The sequence below is a fragment of the Marmota flaviventris genome, chromosome 12, assembly GCF_047511675.1.
Source record: "Marmota flaviventris isolate mMarFla1 chromosome 12, mMarFla1.hap1, whole genome shotgun sequence".
NCBI lineage: Eukaryota > Metazoa > Chordata > Mammalia > Rodentia > Sciuridae > Marmota > Marmota flaviventris.
In genome coordinates this window covers 9,828,698-9,849,124 of record NC_092509.1, presented here as the reverse complement: position 1 = coordinate 9,849,124, position 20,427 = coordinate 9,828,698, and positions in this window count along the sequence as shown.

The window sequence follows — 20,427 nt, the reverse complement described above, 5'->3', positions numbered from 1 at the left end:
CATATTGTACCCTCCTTAGGTTAGATAACACTCTAATTGTAAAGCTGGAATGTGATCTGAGTGCCCAGATCCTGATGATTCAAAACTTCCAGGAGCACCTCGCAAAGCACAGCCACTCACTGTGTACATCTTTGCCATTTCCTTTTAATATGAGTATCATCTTCCACAAGGGCTGTTAGAGGTGTTCTGATATTTTTAACCAACTGAACTGGTTCCACAGGATTATTACAGAAGAGGTAAATGGTACATAACTTCCGGGAGAAAATGGAAACTTGGGGAGGGCCTAGAGGGACAGCAGGTGCCTTGGCCTGGGGAGGACAGGCTCTGCTCACATGGGGACAGGCTGAACCACACTGTACACCTTTCCTCTCGGTCTTACTTCATTTTCCTCTTTAAATCACTGCTCTGGTTCCTCCTGGTTGCTGACACTCTGCTGGTTCCCTTGGTGAGAAGGGCCATTTCCCACCCCCTCCACACTGCCTCAGCGTCTGGCAGCCACCCAGCCATCTGACCCTCCACAGAAGAACCTTCCTCCCAGGCTTTCCCAAGAACTGACAGCCTTCCAACTCCCCTCCCAAACACACCACAGGAACTCCCAGGCCAAGCATTTCCCAGCTGCCTGAGTCCTCCCTGATGATAAGAACTCTTTAGAAACTCCCCTTGGTGTTGCGAAACCTCGACCTCCCCTAGTTTCACAGCTACCCTGAAGATAAGAACAGCCATGTCATCTTTTCCCAGCAGCCTACTTGCTGGTCAGCAGTTCTGCAACAATGAATTGTCCTCCCCCGTGCAGAACCCGCAGCTCTCTCTCCGCTCTTCCCAATTCTGCAGTGGAGGATGGGAGGGGAGAAAGAAAGGTGCCTTCCTAAAGGATCCAGTGGCTCTCTAAAGTCACTGCTGGGACTGCAGTAACAATGTAAGAAAGTCACTGCTGGGACTGCAGAAACAATGTAAGAACTGGAAAGAAAGGGCAGATTCTCGAATGCCATGCAGACCTGCCACATCACTCCTTGTGGAGAGAGCAGAATTTTCTATACAATTTCCAATCATGCCTGATTGCTCTGTCGCATGCATCCTTAAAGGATGCACTAGAAGGCAGATACTCTCTTATATGTTGAATCATGGAAGAAATGCAATTTCAGAGATGAAGGGTGCAGCTCTTGGCTGTCTTGTTGAATGGAGGAATCCGACTCATGAACTCAGGTTGACGAGGTGTGTGCAAGACCTGTGAGCACAGATGTGTCAGAGCAGGCTGTGACTTCAAGTTCACAAGTCCAAGAAGAAAAGAGATGCCTGTAAAGCAAGTGAAACATCAGACATCACATGGAGAGGCCCAAGAGGGGCAAAGCATGGAAGAAAATTGAAGTCACCTGAGGACAGATTTCTGCATGGGTGTGAAGGACTTGCCCTGGCACAGGTGGCCAGACCATTCACTGCAATCCAGGGCCAAAAAAGACCCTCCTCTCCCATCTACCAGATGGTCCTTAATCTCCAGCAAATTATAGCCATGCTGATTGAACTCGCTGCCCCGTACTTTTTGCGGTTCATCCCCATGAAATCTACACATGTGCTGTTGCCTCCCCAGCTTTGTCCATCAGTACATGAGGAATTTCCCAATTTGACCAGCAGGAGGCAGAAGCAGGACTGAGTTTGGAGGCCAGTCTGGCCAAACCCTGCAACCTCCCATCTAAGGCCAAGCCCACACAAGGTAGCAGAGCTACAGAGTGAGCAGGTTCTGCAACAATAGGTGGCCTTGAGCCTTTTGCAGCTTGTTCACAGCCAGAGCAGAGCAGTGCTGGGGTCTCAGCCCCTCCAGGGGCACAGGTCACAACGAGCTCAGGCCTCTAGCACAGGATGAAGGAAACAGGCCCCACAGTCTTCAACACCCAGGAGAGTGAGGTCAATAATAAAGCCTAGGAAGGAGGGCAGAAGAGAGAACCCACAATGCTGGGCTCTTTAACAGCTGGGTAGAAAGTGTCCTCCTGTTAGCTGCTTCTTATGTGTCTGAGGTAGCAAGAGGTTTGGAGAGATGCCGGGGCAAAGAAGAAGCAGGATGTCTGTCGTGGCCCATTGAAACATCATCTTCACACATGTGCCTGCTTCTATACGTGAAGCTACTCTTGTCTATTCACTAAATCAGTTCCACAAACCTTAATTGAGTCTCTTTGTTAACCTAAGGACTTGTAAAATGATCAACTATGTTGTTTATTTTTTTTTTCTGTGATTAAAAAATTCTACTAATTTGGTGACTTCCTAGAGTTACAGCTGGGAGGTCTGTGTGTGGTGGACGCAGGCAGAGCTCCCTGGTGGTGCTCCCTCAGTGGTGCTCCCACCCCCAGCTCTCCTCCTGCAGAGGTGCTTAGCCTCCCACGCCTGCCAGAACCCAGGGGAAGAGGTGGGTCAGTGCAGCCAGCACTGTCCAAGGGGCTACAAGGCCAGAAGTGGGCTCTGTGCAATGGTCCCTCAGGATTCAGGATGGAGCAACACACAGCTGCGAGGACTCTGGGACAAAATCCCGGACTTCTGTGCTTCCCAAGAGCAGTGGGCAAAATGAGTTGGGAACCCCTGGGCTGTTCCTTCCTGGGAATAAATCCTGGCCTCTCCTGGCGCCAGTTTCTGTAAACTTTGAAACTCAAGACTGAGAGTGCTGAGAGGATTCCTGCCCCATGCTCCAAGGACCTTCGAACCAAATCTAGAATAACCCAGTGGTTGAATACAGACACAAGAAAATGGCAAGCTAGAAATGTCAGCTTTCTCTTCCTGTACTCCTAGAACCACAGTCCTGACATAGAAACAAAATAAATAAATAAAATGAAATGCAGACAGGGATAGGGTTGTGGCTCAGCGATAGAGCGTTCACCTAGCACGTGCAAGGCCCTGGGTTCAATCCTCAGCACCACATAAAAATAAATAAATAAAATAAAGGTATTGTGTACAACTATAATAAAAAATAAACATTTTAAATAAATAAATAAATAAATAAATAAATAAATAAATAAAATTAAATGCAGAGAAAGATGACCAGACCAGAAAGGATGTGAGGACAACCACTGGAGTAGAGTTGTCACTGTGCACGGAGACAAGCAGGCCAATCTGCTTGGCCTTACCTTGTGCCAGTCACCTGTGTGTGTGACCTCTAACAGGGTGGAGACTGATGAGGGAAGGAAAGGGCCCACAGACACATCCGAATAAGTAGAACCTTTGCCTGATGCAGGAGGGACTTCAAAAGCAGTACCTGCTGGACACGAGGTTTCCGTTAACAGGAGGATCCAGTCCTACCATTCAACCCGACAGCATGGTGACCAGAGGCATCAATAGTGTGTCTCAGGGCAGGGAGGCTCAGTAGCTAAGCACTTGCCTAGCATGCACAGGCTCTGGGTTCCAGCACCACGGAAATTAAGTAAGCAAACAAATAAATAGTGTGTTGTATCCTTGAAAATCTCCAGGATAGTTCATTGCAAATGTTTTCACACACACACACACACACACACACACACACACACACACACAAAGTGAGGCAATGGATATGTTAATTAGCTTAAGTGTGTGATCATTCCACATGCTTACACACACCAAAGCATCACATTGCACATGTTAAATAGAATCATTTTTATTTGTCAATTATATCTTAATAAATATGGGGGCAAAGGGAATTTCTTCAAGGGTCACTGTGAGGTTACCCTTCCTCTCAAGCAGTGAGACTTTTCCATTGCGGGAGGAAATGCATGAATTTCCTCATTTGACACTTGTGTAGGTATCACAGTACACATTACCTGCAGTCGCTGGGGATGTGTCAGGGACACATAGGCCCAAGTCACTCCTTCATGGAGCTGATGACAAACTGTGTTTGCAGTGAGCGCCAGGCAGAGGAACCCTGGGCAGGGCCATGGAGAGCCTCACACCTGCCACATTGGAGCAAAAACTTGGAGGTGAGGTGGAAGCATCTGGCATGTCTAGGAAAAGGGTTCAGCAAGGGGAGGAGCAGGACAGGAACCTCCCAGCAGGGACTGCTGGTGTGCCGGAGAATGGCAAGGTCCTGTGCGTCTAGGCACATGGGTGAGGGGTGGGAAGCCACAGAAGTGAAAACAGACAGTGGCCGCCTGCAGAGCCTGGGAGTCTGTGGAGCTGAGCACAATATCACACATGAAGGCTCATGGGTACCTTGGCCACTGGATGAAGAGGGACTACGGGGCAGGGGCAGCAGATAGGAGGCAGCCGCAGCATGGCAGAGGAGGGAGACAGGCCCGCTTCTAGGACCAGCAGCACCAACCTGGTTGCATGCGTGGGGGCAAGGACAGTGCCCAAGTCACAGCCCAGTTGAAGTCAGCAGCAGTGCAACAAGCCAGACTCTGGGAGGAGTGAGGACTCAGTAGCCTTGAGGTGTCCAGCGGGCATGACACATAGACAGTGGGCCCCACAGTGGAGTACAGAGGTGCCGTGTGTGGTGGGTGTGAGGTGGAGGAACGAGGACACAGGCGGAAGTGTGGGCCAGATGGGAAGCGAGGTCTGAACTCTGCACTGAATGGAGAGGCCAGACATCTTGAGGGCTGGCATCTATTAAGTGAGGTCAGATCCCCGTGAAAAGGAAGATGGGAAGCCACAGCAGGCTTCACCCCTGGGAGGACGTGCTTACTGACCCAGTTGTGTGGCCATGCACCGCTCTGCCCTCTGCTTGAAGCTGTCCTTGTCCTCTGCCTGCCTGAGGCCAGCCACACCTGGCAGCCCGCCGTGTGGGAATGGACTCTGCCTGTCGGCCAGCTGACTGCTTCGCAGGCTGCTGGCGCCTGGCTGTATCTCTGTGAGGGAAGGCACACCCGCCCTTGGAAACAGAGCCTGGGTGTGTGCTCTGCACTCCGCCAGAGCGGAGCCACCCGCTCCCATCCACACCCCCACTGCATCTGAACATTGACCAGGCTGCATCAGTAAAGACCTGTGCTTGGCTGGCTCTGCATACTCCACCTTGGGGACTAGAGGTGGGGCCAAGGGATGCCGAGAGGTTTCAGTGCTCACCTTGATGAACTCCAGAGGGTCTCTTTCCTTCTCCAAGTCTCAGAACGCTTGTTTCTGTTTAGGAAGAAACATTTAGCCCCTGTAGGGACTTGCGACACTCTTGTCCTTGCTGTTAAGGGAATAACCAAGTTGACCTCCCCATTCCTGAGAGCTTACCAAGGTGCAGAGGTGACTACCTGCCCAAGGAGCCTCTTGTGGTCTAATCACACCTCTCCTGGCATCAGCCACTTGTCTCTCTACTTGAATCCTCTCCTCTGGAAAATGGGTCATGAGTCTGCTCGGCCGCCCTGACAAACCCACTGGGAGGTTTGCAGGACAGAGCCTGCTTCCTCACAGTTCTAGAGAAGTCAGTGCAGGGGCAGCAGGCCTGCTCCTCCTGAGGCCTCTCTGGCTAGCAGAAGCATCTTCTCCCTGTGTCCTCACCTGGCTGTCTGTGTCCCAACCTCCTTATAAGGACATGTGGGTATGTGGGTCAATGGATGGATGGGTGGATGGACATGTCCTATTGGACAAGGACTCATTTTAACTCAATGACCTCTTTAAAGATCATAATGTGACAAATAAGGTCACATTCTGAGCCTCAGGGGTTAGGACTTCAACATGTGAATTTGGGGAGGATGCAGCTCAGCCCATAACCACATAGAAAATGCTATTTAGGGGAGTGTTCTAGCGCTTATGTTGTGCAGGTATTATGTATTCAACATAATGTGTGTGATATGTTCAGAGTCATATCTGACAATCAGTTTTCTGTTGATTTTTGGTGTTTATTGTTTGTACAGGAACATTTCTTGCTTCAGTGCCCATATCTAATAGGAGTTCTCATAATTCTGCTGTGAAACCAAACACATATGTTCACAAAGGGCGCATCTCAAACTTTCTGGAGGCCTGGAGATAATGTATTGTGATTTCCCTTAGGATCATTTCAGTCCTGCTTGAGAGAAAGAAATAGCCTGTGAGAAGCAGGAGAGAAAGCTACTGAGTAGAGAGGAAGTTGGAGAACCCACCAGGGCAGTGATCTGCCCTAGTGCAGTTGAAGTTCCGCCATTTGTGAATTGTGCAAATTGGCTCTGGATAAATGTGAGCTCCCTTTTTCTGGACTGGAGTGGCAATATGCTCCAGAGACAGAGCATTGTGCAGTATTGGAAGAAAGATTGAATTGAAAATTCAATACTGTGTTTAGTCTCTAGAGAATCAGGGCCCAAAGTAAGCAAGTGGTCAATAAACACTGGATGGATGGATGGATGGGTGAGTAGGTGAGTGGATGGCTGCCTGGATTGAAGGGTAGATGGGTGGATGGATGGGTGGGTGGGTGGGTGGATGGATGGAGAGATGGATGAATAAATGGATGGATGGGTGGGTAGGTGGGTGAATGGATAGATGGAGAGATGGATGAATAAGTGGATGGATGGGTGGGTATGTGGGTGGATGGGTGGATGGGTAGATGGATGGATGGATGGATGAATGGATGGGTGGATGGGCGGATGGATGGATGGATGGATGGTAAGTGGGTGGATGGGTGGATGAATGAATGGATGGATGGATTGATGGGTGAGTGAATGGGTGCATGGATGGATGGATGGGTGGGTAAGTGGATGGATGGGTGGATAGATTGATGGGTGGGTGGATGGGTGGGTGAATGGATGGATGTGTGGTAGGTGGATGGAACAATTGATTATTGGATAGATAGGAAAGCAAAATGCAGAGGCATGGTAGGACATGTTCTGAAACTCCACTGCACACCAGAATGTCTGGTGCAGAGGTAGGAGCATACCCCTCATGCAAGTGCTGCTCTAGGCCATGCTTCATTTCTATCAAACTCCTTTTGCCTTTTGACCCTGGGAACTCCTGGTGACCCCTCCACCAGGTAGTATGGCTAATTTGGATTGGTGCCACCACTGGACCTAGTGGCATCCTCATTCCCTCTCAGAAGCTGCACCTCCCTCCAAAATGAACATTGGCCATCTGCTGGGTTAGCACATCCCAGGTCTAAGCTGGCAAAAACCAACTGGACCTCCCAGCTCTTGCCTCAGTCTCCAGGCTTCTAGATGAAAAGGCAGTTTTCTAATTCCCCTCAGGTAGTCTGCATCCAGGTGTGGCCACTGTGCTTATGTTATAGGTCCTCCATGTCCTTCACCCCTTCCCCAAAGTTCCCTACATCTCTGGGTCCCCAGTTGTCACATACTTTTCCCAACCCATTTCTCTGTCCAGTTGACAATGCAGTTCCTTTCTTTAACAGAGCTCAGCCATCTCTGTCCCTCCCAGAAGCACTGGGCACAGCCTTTCCTGGTTTCCAGCCTCTAAGTCCACCATCACAGTCTTGGAGTCTGATCCTGTGCATCCCATCCACACCCGGAAGGGACGGCCCCACTAATCAGTGGGGTATTGTGGAGGTAACTTCTCATTCCTTCTTGTGAATCCAGCTCTCATACCAAGAGGACACTCACAGACCTGTGGAGAGGCCCATGTGACAGGGAGCTGAGTCCTCTGGCCAACAGTGAGGGAGGGAGCCATCCTGAGCCAGGCCTGCAGAAAATAGCAGCACTCAGTCAACTGCACCTTGGCTGCAATCCCACCCACCAAGGTTGCTCCTGTTCCCAGCCCGTACAAACGGGAGAGGGTAAGTGTGTGGTTTTTAAGCCATTGAAGTCAGTATTAATTTGTTAGGTGGTCATAGATAATTAACCTATTCCCCAGGATGCCCAAACCTGAGTGGTAGACCTCTCTGTCCCTGGAATGCATCATCCTGCCATCTAGGCTAGAAGCAAACTCCCTGGCTCTCCCTGCCCTAGAGGCCCTCCCCAGAGCCCACTTTGGAACCAGGGCCCCACGATCTACATCTTCCACTCCCATCCCAGAGTCTCACTTAATCTGAGACACGGTCCTCTGGAACCCCATCTTAATACTGAGCTGTCTTAGCATGTGGATAAGACCTGACTTAATTGTCATGAAGGACACTGGCTCAGGTGCCATCTGGGTGTCCTGTCCTTGGCACCCGGACACAACACTGTCCTGTTGGTTAAAGATGCTGATGAACCACCTGATCCTTTCTTTGTGTCCAGTGCTTTTTTCTGGTCCTGAACAGATGTTTTAAATGACTGACTGGATTCATGGGGCCATCAGTCCAGAACACACTCGGCTGGGTCGAGGGCACCAGAGTGCTGTGCTCACTGACTGAGACAGGAGGTGCCCACAGGCCCCTCCCCCCAGAGCTGACTCAGCCTTCACCACACCAGATGCCAGAGGCTTGCCTCCAGCTCGAGTCCGAGTCTGAGACAGAGGCTCCTGGGAATGGGGGGAGTGTGGAGGGGGGGTCACAGCAACACATCAGTGGAAGATGGCAGATGTGTCCTCATCTCCTGCCCCCCCTCGCCCTCCTGGTAAAGTGGAAACACTTGAGGCTGTAGCTCAGGGGCGACTTGGGTCTTGTCCCTGATATCTGAGGATCTCTGGATTGAGTGAAAGGAATGGGTCACAGGGACCAGAGGACAAGGGAGGTCTTTTTAGTTCTGGGGAATAGTTGCTTCCAGGTAGTTTGCACTCACAGCCTCTGGCTCTGTCCTCTGAGGAGCTGTGCAGGTCTGGGAGGCAGGAGGCTACTCTTCCGCAGTGACGCAATCCAGCAAATGGGGTGGCCTGGCGCCTGTCAAGGAAGACACATCGGACAGGTACCTCCATGGTTTCAAATCTCAGACCTTTGTTCTTTTGAAATCCTCATGGGAAAGGGAATGCTTTTGTGTCTGTGACCTACAAAGACTAGCTCTTGCCTGCAGGCCGTCCAGCTCTGCTTCCACCTGACCACAGGACAGGCACAGCCCAGCAATGGATGCCAGCCAGCACCTTGCAGGACCGGCTTGGGCTTTCTAATCCCTGGACAGCAAAGCAAGAATGAACTTGCTTTGCCAAAGGTGACAGTGGGAGGACTGGGATGCTCTTCTGAATAGAAAACGAAGCCCCCTCTCTCCACAGCATTTTTTCATGGACTTTAGACTGTACCCGGATGAGGAAAAACTCATAGTTGAACTGGGGGGGGGGGGGGAAGCCAAAAACCTTTATTTAAAATGGGTGATTGTGACCAGTCTCTACTTGCTTGGAATATAAATAAATACAGACACCTAGATCTGTTCAGCATCTAATACTGAATATGGACCAAGTAATGCCCACTGTGTGAGGTGCTGGGGATGAACAGCACCATGACGCTGATAGATGTCAACCAGGTGCACAGCACTACACTGGAAGCCGTGTCCCAGGTTAGAAAGTCTGCAAGTGTTGGCAGAACTGCCCAGGGCCATCCTTCCTGCCCGCATGGTGCCTGGGTACCTGTGGAAGACTTGTTGAATTCACATATTCATTACAGGAAGTGACAACAGAGAAAACCTCAGCAGGGAGGACAGGGAAAGTCCAGCAGGATGTTGCCAGGGGAGTAAGCAGGTGTGAACAGGCCTGGGCCACATGGCAAGGGCTGCAGCACTCCAGGAAGGCCAGTAGTGTCTACACTGTCCAAAGCTAAAGGTCATAAACCACAAAGAAGCTACTTCCACCAGGAATCATCTAATCGTGAAAACCCAACCTGGCAGAGCATCAAGACGCAAAGAGGATTGATGAAGCCCCAGAGACTCAGACATGCCTCTCAGAGCTCAACAAAGCCTGTGGGCCAGAAGTGAAAGAAGGCATGGAGGAGCTCAGCCAGGCCAGGTGGACACTCACCCTGATCAGGGATCATCCCCAGCCCATCACATATCCAGTCACAAAGAACAGATCAGAAAGTTCCATGAAGTAGAAACATTGCAACACAGTCTCCACAGTGCAACAAAACTAGAAACTCTTACAGCACCTCCGCTGGGGACTCCTGGTGCAGGGAGAAGCACCCTCAGGAGCTGCAGAATCCCTAAGGCCCATGTGAAGGAGACGGTGCATCAGAGCTCAGGAGATGCCTGTGAAGCAGTGCCCACAGGACTGGGTGGTCTCACGCTTTCAAAGATGGAAATAAAAGTGATCAAATTAAAAAGCTGGAAAAAGTGCCAAAAAATGAATCAAAGGAGATAAAAGTTAGAGATAAAAGCAGAAGTTAGTATGATGAGACAGCGATACATCTGACAAACCAGGCTTTCAAGACCATCAACAAAATGGTGAGCCACTCCCTAACTAAGAAAATGCAGGGCTGGGAGCCTAGATAGGACAGTCATCTGAGCCCAAGCTGGGCAGCAAACAAAGGTGAAGATAGGATCTCACAATGAGGAACCAGGTGTTGCAGGTCACCTTACCACGCCTGGGCAGGCAGTGAGTGAGCACAGCAAGATCCCATCTAAAAAAGAAAAAAACACCCCCCCCCCCCAAAAAAAAAAAAACAAAAACCCAAGAGTCTATTTTGTAGACTTTTACACAAATAATTTTGAAAATGTAGGTGAAATGATTTCCTAGAAAACCATCCAAATTGGCTCCTTAAGATTTACAAAGATTTGAGAGAGCGTGGTGAGAAACAGAGTGCTGCCTGCTCGCCCCCACCTCCGCCCCAGGCCGGCGGGTGAGCTGGGTGGCCGGGAACTCCTGCTGCGACTGCCCACTGGCTGGCCCTGGCTGCGAAGGACGGGTGAGCCTGTCACCCAGGATGGATGACCTGATGGCGGCGGGGACCTGTCGGACCCCCGGACCCTGCAAGCTGCCGGGTCTCCTGGCTCAATCCTGCCTGTCCCAGCTGAAGCCGCCACCGGGGACGTGGCACCTTTGGGTGGCTGCAGGCGTGGTCTGGCGAGAAGAATGGCGGCCGCCCAAACGCCGCGGAGACCCGCAGGGGCTTCAAGGTTCCAAGAAGGAGAGTGGACGCCTGAAAGCTCGGCCACGCGTTGGACAGCAGAGCCGCACAGACCAGGGCCCTCCGTGAGCGCTCAGTGCCGCACCTCGACTCGGCCTAGAAGACAGGAACCGTCTTGGAAGGTGAGCGAAGCCCCAGGAGACGTTCTACCAAAGAGAGAAACAGTAGAGTCACAAGCCGCATCTGCCCAGTTGGAAACGCCCGCCACCCTTTGGGAAGATTTCCTAACCCTTTGTAAAAGGCCTGTGTATATAATATGCAAAAGCTGCTCTCAACTTGCCCCCCAAGCTTTTAAAACTTGTGCTGCATCTGGACATTCTAAATGTAAAGAGGATGCCTGACATATGATAGAGTTAGAAATAACGTCTTGTAAATATCCATTTGTTTGAAAAAATCAAATGCCTTCTGGATGTGACTTTGAAATGGATTTGTTAGACCACCTCTCAGAACGACACTTGTCCATGTTTGTTCAGTGGGTTGTTGGACACGGAGAAGACTGACCGTGAGAAGGAGGTCCTGTGCCAGACTGGTTTTACGTAAAAGTCATTTTTCGTATAATAACCATTGTTTTGCGTGTACATTTTATTCCTCTTTAGTGTATATATAGTTGAAAATGCTAAATACTTTTTTTTTTTTAAATATCCAGGCTTTCTAGATGTTCTAAAGTGACTGATATATGTTAAAAGTAGAAGTGATAAAATATATAACACATTTTGTAAATTTCTTTTGTTAAAATTTTTATGAAGTGGTTTCTTTTTGCGGGTTTGCAATAGCCAAGCCCCTGTTGAGTAGTACAGAGTTATGTGCTGGTCTTGGGGAGCACGGTGCCAGTGTGCTTACCGAGAGCCAAGAGTTGTCTATGGGTTTTGTTTTACTTTGCTATGTACATAGTGTATATAAAGGACAAATGAGTCCTCCTAATCTACATCTAGTCTTTCTAGATGTTAAAGAGGTAACCAGTGTATGACAAAAGTAGAATTAGTAAACCAGTTTTGTCTGTTTTGTGTTAAAATTCCTAGGAAGGATTGTCTTCTGAAAATCTGAGCATTATAGCCCACTGGGTTGGTGAAGGGCCAGAATGCTCATATTTGTAAAACTCAAACAATATCACTCAGAATATGTTAAAAAATGTTTAAATCAACAATAAGAAGATCAATAACAAGTTAGAAAAATCAGCAAAGGAATAAGTAGTCAACTTACTGAAGAACAAATCAGGTGACCCAAAGCACCAGACGCTCTTGCCCTCTCCTTCAGTCGGGGAAACTGAACAAGACTCGGCAGGTCACAGCACACAGTCCCCTGGAACCAGAGGAGAGTGTGGCACAGGGCTGCCTCAGGCCTGTCCTTCGCCAGGAGGATTGGGTGACTCTGTCCAGCATCCATGTGGGCCCTGGGGTTGCAGGGTGAGTGATAGGTCTGGCCCCTCAATGACCATAGGGATGTGGGAAGAGAGAAGGGTTAGGGTGTGACCACTCCTGCAGCCCCAGACCTGATACCTGCGGGTCCTTGTGTGGAGAGGCTGCATGGGCAAGTCTGAGTGGTGTAGATGTGGGAATCATGAGAGGGAAGTTCCAGCACCGAGAACAGCAGGTGATGCTGGCTAATGGAAGCTAAAAGGAACTATTTTGAAGGATTTGGATGGCACTAAGAACTCAAGGACTCAAGGCCACATGACTGAAAGAGCAGAGCTGGTCCAGAGACACTAGCAGCAGAAAGCCTGGGCATTTCCCCTGTGACTTTCCAGTCCTGGACACCCAACCTTGTGGCTGCTGCACCTGGAAATCCAGTGTGACAAATGCCATTGTGGCGCTTACCAGGTGGATACCCTGCAGGCCTGAGCAGATGGCCATGGTGCACCAGTTAACCCTGACAACCCCTGGTCATGTGCCCACATCTAGGCACTTTGAATATCTGTAGGAGAGGTGATTTCATCTCAAAGACAGTGGGTTCCACACACTTAGGAAGATAGCACAGAAGCTGGGCAGCAAACATGTAAAGATAGGATCTCACAACAAGGAACCAGGTATTGCAGGCCACCGCACCAGGCCTGGGCAGGCAGTGAGTGAGCAGAGACTGGGAGGCTCAAGACTGAGCCTGAAGAACTTCGAGTTAGAACAACAGGGGCCCTGCATGCACAGGGGCAGAGTGCAGGGCAGTGTGCGTGAGCCTGGAGGGGAGCACCTCCTGCCACAGGAGAGGATCAGCGTCGTGAGGCTGCAGGGAGAAACAACAGACAACCGTGTGCGGAGGAAAGTGCGCACTTCACTCCAAGTCTGACCACATGCCACCTGACCATCAGTTGGGTGGATGGATGGATGGATGGTGAGTGGGTGGATGGGTGGATGAATGGACAGCAACTGTTCTTTTGTTACATAGGTCTGCGGGGCACAGTGTCACTTTTGCAAAAGACAGGCGACATTGGTGGGATGCTCACTGCTGGCTCTGCAAGTCTGGGCACAGAACTAAGAATCTGAAAGACATCTTTTTGCCAACCGTGGTGGACAAGAAGCAGTTTCTAGGCAAATATTTGCAAGCCACGTGACCTAAGCCACACCTGGCTGCTTGTGCAAAGATGCGACGATCAACACAACAGCCCTCACAACTAGAACCACAGCTCAACCACCGAACCCATGGCGACTGTTCGACACCACCACCTGTGTCATGATTAGCAGGTGGCTCCTATGGGCTGTGGGGGCAATCACACTCTCCAGGTCACTGATGAGGGCCTTCATCCCTGCAAGGGTGGGAGTGGGCTTGGTTTGACTTAGGGGAGAAAGTTCCCAGGTTCATCTAACCACACAAACCCAAGGGTAAGCGCCACAGATGAGCCATGGGATGTCTATTCCAGCTGCACACTGAGGACTTGGGGGAGTCACCATCTGTGTGCTGCAGACCATAGGCCTGATGTAGGAGGAATGAGGGCCACAGCAGCCTTAGCCTTAGCCTCTGGGAGCCCCAGAAGCTGCAAAAATGGGGGCACTGGGGCACCTTGGTAAGTGCCAACTCAGAGTCAGTGTCCAGGCTGTACTGAAAGGACAATGTCTTCCCTTCTCTTAGGCACCACCACCTAGAAAATGGCCTCCAAGCCCAGTGGGGTCCTGGGCTCCTCAGCAACCTCGGGTCTGGGAACTGGCCCTGTGGGGACACCATCCTCCTCTTTGGTCACCCGAGTTGGAGGTAGGAAGGACCACAGGTTCTTTGAAACTCCCCCCTCAGGAAGCAGGGTCCAGGTCCACTCCCTGTGAAACTGGGCAAACTTGAGGACATGACCAGACAGCCTAGCAGGAAAGATGCCTGCCAGGCTCCGGGCCCAGACCTGAAGACCCTGTCTTGGAAGGCTGCCTTGGGAGAAGCTGGGAGCTGTATAAAAGATCTCCATGCTGAGGGAAGGTTGAGCTATCCATATGGGGTCTACAGGAGGGGACTTGCCCCAGCCCTGTGTCAGACACTGATATGGGCAGCAGGTTACAAGCCCAGCTCCCTGAGGCACCCTGCAAAGACCAGACACACACATTCACACTATTAGGACTGCCGCTACACATGAGAAATGAGCCACAGGTGCGTGAGGACATGGGGACTTGGGAGCTTGAGGCCGTGCTACTGGGAACAGAACATGGTGTGGCTGTCCTGAAGGAGAACATGGAGGTTTCTCCAATGTCAAATAGAATCTCCTTGGAGTGCTACAGTTTCACATCTAGGCTCATGTCCAAAAGAGTGGAAAGCAGGCACCTCCACAGATGCCTACACATTGGCATTCTCACACCAGTACAGGGTCTAGTGCAGGCCAGTGGGCACATCCATCCTGCGAAACACGACAAATGTCACTCAGTGTTATGAGGAGGGGTGCACAAGGCTATGGCATGGACAAACCTTGAGGGCCTCGTGCCAGGCAGAGGAAGCCAGTCACAAAGCACAAGCTCTGGTGGGTCCCCTGCTGAAAGCCCTGTGGAGGGCAGCTCTGTGGGACCCCAGCAGATGGGTGTTGCCGGGCTGATGGCTCATGGGCACAGGGTTCCTGGGTGGGAGGGGGAGAGCTGTGGATGTGGATGGTGGTGGTGCCCGTGATGCTTTGCATGTGTGCAGTGACACATAGCCACACGCTTGAAAATTGACAAAATGGTTAATGGTTTTTTAAAAAAATTTTTGGTCATAGATGGACACAATGCTTTTCCTTTATTCATTTATTTTTATATAGTGCTGAGGATCAAACCCAGTACCTCACACATGCTGGGCAAGCACTGCACCACTGAGCTACACTCACACCCTAGTTAATGGCTTTTGCTATGTTTTACCATAATAAAGAAAGAAAAAGAACTATCATAGAGCTATTCATGACAACAACTAACTGTTGTTTTACCTACTAAATGTTAAGCTGGTTTGTTATACATGAATAGACCTGAATTATTGCTACTAAACAGATCAAGTGCCAAGGGCCTCTGTCCACCCTGAGGACCCTGCAACCCATTAGCCCACAATGTGGCTGTGGCCCAAAGCACCCCAGCTGCTGCCCATCCTCACCACCCAGGGGAAGGTCTTGCCCAACTGGTCTTGGGGGCTTTGCAGCGAAATCCAGGTCATGTCTGAATTGGGAAGTACTCCTCAGTGGCCACATCTTCCACCAACCACAGATGGACGTAGAGCCCTGAAGGTGCTTGGCTCCCTGATGTACTTCTCAGTGTGGCAATAAGGTTGTCCCCTGAATCCTGGGCAAGCAGGTGTAGTCATCCTGACACACTGACCTCCCTGCCTCTAGATTCCTTCCTCTGTACTTCCAGGAAGTCCTAGCCAAGTAGCTGCACTGACTGTCAGCAACCAGTGGACAGCTGATGAGACCTCTGTGCAAGGTCTGAGCTGTAGGCCTAAGCTCATGTGGGCTCCGTATCTTTGCAGAAGAGGAAACAAAGGGAGAGAACATTCGGGGCTTTTGTGACTTACACAGGATAACATTTCATTGCAGGATATGGAAATTGCAATTCCTGAGGGTGCTCTGAACTTAAAGGAAATCTGAAGGTGCTGACACATCTAGGCTACATGCAGACTCCAACAGTCACGGTGCCCTCTGAAAAAGAGGACTGTGGCATGTTCTGAAAGCAGAAGATGGACAGAGACTCATTTCTATTACATCTAACTGTGCTGTGTTTCCAGTAATCCTGACACCTGGTGATGTGATCCTGTGCCAGGTGGAAACATCATTCCGTCTGGTTAGTTTTGGGGTAGGGAGAGAGACACCAGGGATATGTGGAACCCACCTCAAATGCCAGGGGACTCCCACTCTCCTGTCCTAAGAGTTACTTTTGGCACACTGTGGGGTGATCCAACAGTTCCTCAGAACACAGGGTCAGACAGCAAAGCTTTATAAGGAGAAAGACAGGAAGAAAGCAGGAGAGAGATGAGAAAAGACAAGCCCAAAGGGAAGGCATTCTGGAGAATCAAATCAAATGATCCCAAAGCACTGTCCTTCTAAGAGAAGTAAATGAAACAGGAGAAATGTGACCAGTTACATTGACCACCATGGCTCAGCTCTGCTAATGAAGAAGAACGAAAAGGAAGAGAGAAAGGACAGCAGAAAGTAGGATCTAATAACTGGGAATTCTGCTGAGTGTGAGTTAATTTCCTCCACTTCTTGGGTGTGAGTTGGCCTCAGAGTAAATGTTTCTAAGGAACTTTTAAAAAACAAGTTTGTAAAACACTTGAAATTATTTTTTTAAAAGCTGAGAGAGAGAAAGGAAATCAGGGAAAGCATCACTCAGAATCCGTCCCTAAGAGGCAGCACTGTTCGCCTCCTTGCACAGCTTTCTCCAGCTGCCTTCTATTCTGGTACTCCTGGTGCCATCCTTGCTGTGTTCACCACAGGCTGTTCCTCCCGTCATCTACGCATCTTGAAACTGCCACATGCAGGCAGGACAGTCCAGCCCTCCGTGCTAATCTCGACCAGTCAAACAGGGCTCTGGTCTGTAGGTGGCAGCGGACTTGCAACCAGAATGCAGCCACACCCACTCCAGCAGCTCCCACACCCTGCACAGCCACCCAGGGCACAGGCCCGTGGAGTGGATGATGCCAGCTGAAGCAGCAGCTGATTAAATACTTAGGGGAAGGAAATGTCTGTCCCTGGAAATGTGAGGTGGGCGTGGTGTGGTGGGAAAAAACACAGAGCTGAAAATGTTTAGGTGTAGCTCTGGTGAGCCTGGGCTCAGGATCATAGGAAGGCAGGTGGCAGAGCTTGGGCACCACACAGGGCCAAGGCAGATGGCAGAGCTTAGACCTGTACGGGGCCAATCTCTGAATTTTGATGGAAAAGATTTTTCCTTTCAGCCCTAAAATCCTATTGTTCTAATGCTTGAATTTTGTTCATTACTAATTATTGCGGGGAGAAAAATTTACCTTATAATAACTTTAACTTTAAAAATCATCTTTGTTCACTGGGCATTGTGACACATGCTGTGACCCCAGCAACTTGGAAGGTTGAGGAAGAAGGATCCAAAGTTCAAGGCCAGCCTCAGCACTTTGGTGAGACCCTGTCTCAAAATAAATAAAAAGGACTGGAGTGTGGCCTTGTGGAACAGTGCCCCTGGACTCAATACCAGTGCCCCCCAAGCATGTGTCAGTCATCTATGTGTAGCTTCACAATTGTTGTGAGCCTCAGAGTAGCTGCCAACGTGAAGCAAAGGTGGAACCTCCTTTGGATCTGTGCTTTACCCTTCCCTGAGTGATATGGCAGCTTCCTTCTCTATACTCTCAGCCACTCCAGCCCACCTGAGGTCCACAACAAAGCTCTGAGGAGCTGTGTCATCCTGGAAACCAAATGTGGGGACAGGAGGACTCAGGGACAGGTCACCCTCTGTGGGGACAGGAGGACCTCAGGGATGCTGTCACTCTCTGTGGGCACAGGAGGACCGCAGGGATGGCTTACCCTCTGTGGGGACAAAAGGACCTCAGGGACAGGTAACCCTCTGTGGGGACAGTAGGACCTCAGGAATGCCTCACCCTCTGTGGGGACAGGAGGACCTCACCTGCTGTCACTCTGAGCTGGTAGAGGACAGTCTCACTGACTCACCTGTGCCTCCATGTGCCTGGGGTCACCTGTGAGCAACACAAGCTGTGAATGGGAAGCCCCTCACCTGCACCTGTTTTCACCTTGGGTTCCATCCCCAGCACCACAAAACAACCACAATAATAATAGAAATCACAATAATGACAATGATGGTCATTGAAAAAAAAGAATTGATTCTGCACGCTGCTGTTCAGAAGTTCCTTTAAAAATCTGTTTTTATGCTGGAAGGTATGGGAAGAAAAAGAAGAAGAACTTGTTGGCTTTTTGTGGTACCAGGTGCTCTTCCATTGAGCCTCATCCCCAGGCCCTTTTATACTTTGGGACAGGGCCTTGCCAAGTTGCTGAGGCTGGCTTTAAATGGACAATTCTCTGTCTCAACCTCCTGAGAGTCTGGGGTCCAGGTGTGTGCCACCATGCCCGGCTTCTCGTTGGCATTTTAGTTGAATGTTCACTCCCCTATTTTGTGGGGAACTTGTGACAGTGCAGTAAGAGGCTGTACATTCCTCAGGCACCCTGAGCCAGCTACGGAGCAGAGGCCTCCTGCAGTCATGCCACAGCCAGACCCTCACAGCTGCCCAAAGGAGAGCTCAGAGACTGCCACTGCCTCCCAGCTCTCTTGTCACACCATGGCGTCTCAGGCTAAGAGCCCACATGAGGCTGCGCTTGTCTCTGAGGCTTTGCAGAGTTGGGTCAGAAAAACTGGATGGGTCACTGGCAGCTCATGTCAGGCTGAGGTGGACCCAAGCTTCAGGGTTAGAGGGTGGTGAGTAGAGAAGCCCCACTAGCACCAGCCCTCTGTAGTTCAGAAGTTCCTTTAAAATATCTGTTTTTATGCTGGATGAGTGAGCAGGAGGGCAGGGAAACCAGCCCCCGAGGGTTACCCAGAAGGAGGGGACTGACAGGCCTCTTCCCAAAGGGGCTCTGAGGCCACCCCTGATATGTTGCCTGCCGCTCCACCCCATGTGTGGCTCTTCTGAGGTCTTTGGATGCCTTTTCTAAGATGACCATGAAGTTGGCGTGCAGGACTAGGGGAGAGGATCTCCTCACCCCACAGGACTAAGAGGAGAGGATCTCTCCTGTGGTGACCAGAGAGCAGAGTAAATGAGCCATTTGAACAATTTTCCAGAGGAACTCTCAACTTGGGGTCTCCAAGCATTCCGTGTATAACTGGGCCTCAGAACACACAGCCAGGCTTGGTGGACAGTATCAGCCAGTAGATAGACTTGGAGGGAGAGAGGATTCAGTTATGTGACTGCTGGCAGCCATGAGATACAGTGGTTGAGGGATTGACCAGAGTCCAGGGCCAGGAGGCCCCCAGTGGGAGATGCACAGCCCACGTGGCTGCCCACCTTGCCTCCCGCACTGCTGTCTGTGGGAGCAGTCTGCCTTCTTGGCCCATAGACTGCCAGCTCGTCACACAGCTGTGGGGAACTTCCCTGTCAGAGCATAGGGAAAACGAACTGTCCATGCGCCAGGCAGCAGCTCAGCAATGACATCCCTGGCCGGACGCCTGAGGACAGAAGGTAGAGTGTAGGTGAGGATCCACTTCAGCTGCAGAGCCAGAAACCCAGACACAGCATCTCACATTCCTTGAGCACGAACCCTTAACCAGGCACGGTTCAGGAAACAGATCTGAGGACGAACAGCCACAGTAACAAAGTCCTTGCTCTTGTGCAGCAGGATGCAGGAGAGAGAATAGATGACAAGCAGAAAGGGAAGAGCAGAGGGAGGAAGCAGGGAGGCGTCAGGGCTGGGGAAAAGGGGCTGCTCCCTTCCTGTGCCTTGAGCCTCTGGGGTGACCAGTGCTGCCCACTCCCTCTAACGGCAGAAAGCAGGCCACGCACCCTCCGCCCCAGCGGAACTCATTTCATTTCTTCACTTCTTGAATCTTTGCACCATGACTGTGGTCAGTGAGGCTTGAGGTGGGACCTGGAGGTTTCTGCAGTTGTGATCACCATCTGGCTCCAGGACGCTCAGGGTGTTTTGCTCTGCTGAGCAGCAGCTACCTCATGACCAAGGAGAACCTTTCACAGGGCTTTTGAAGCTGAAGTTCAGAGGTATACTGCTGACATGATAGGCTTTAAAGGCAAATGTATAATTACTGCATTTTACCATTTGGCCATTTTAAGCATATAATCCATTGACGGTAATTACATTAATGATGTGCAACTATTGCCACCAGCCATTTCCAAAATTTCCATCACCTGAACAGAAATTTTGTATTATAATAATAGATTAATAAAATATATTTACTCACTACAAAGTACCAAGCACAGTATTGATATTGTCTCATTTAAACAATACAGGCTTTCATAAATTAGGTATTTTTGTTTTTATTTCATTGATGAAAAGATTGAGAATAAACTACTCTAAAAAGATTGAGGATAAACTACTATGATTCAAAATCATAGATAAACCAACAATTTAAAATCATAGATAAACCAACATTTCAAATCATAATTTGAATTCAAAATCACAATTCAAAATCATAGATAAACCAACCCTCCCAGTGGATGAGATTGGAGCCCGTAGGCTAACATACAAGTCCGATCATCGC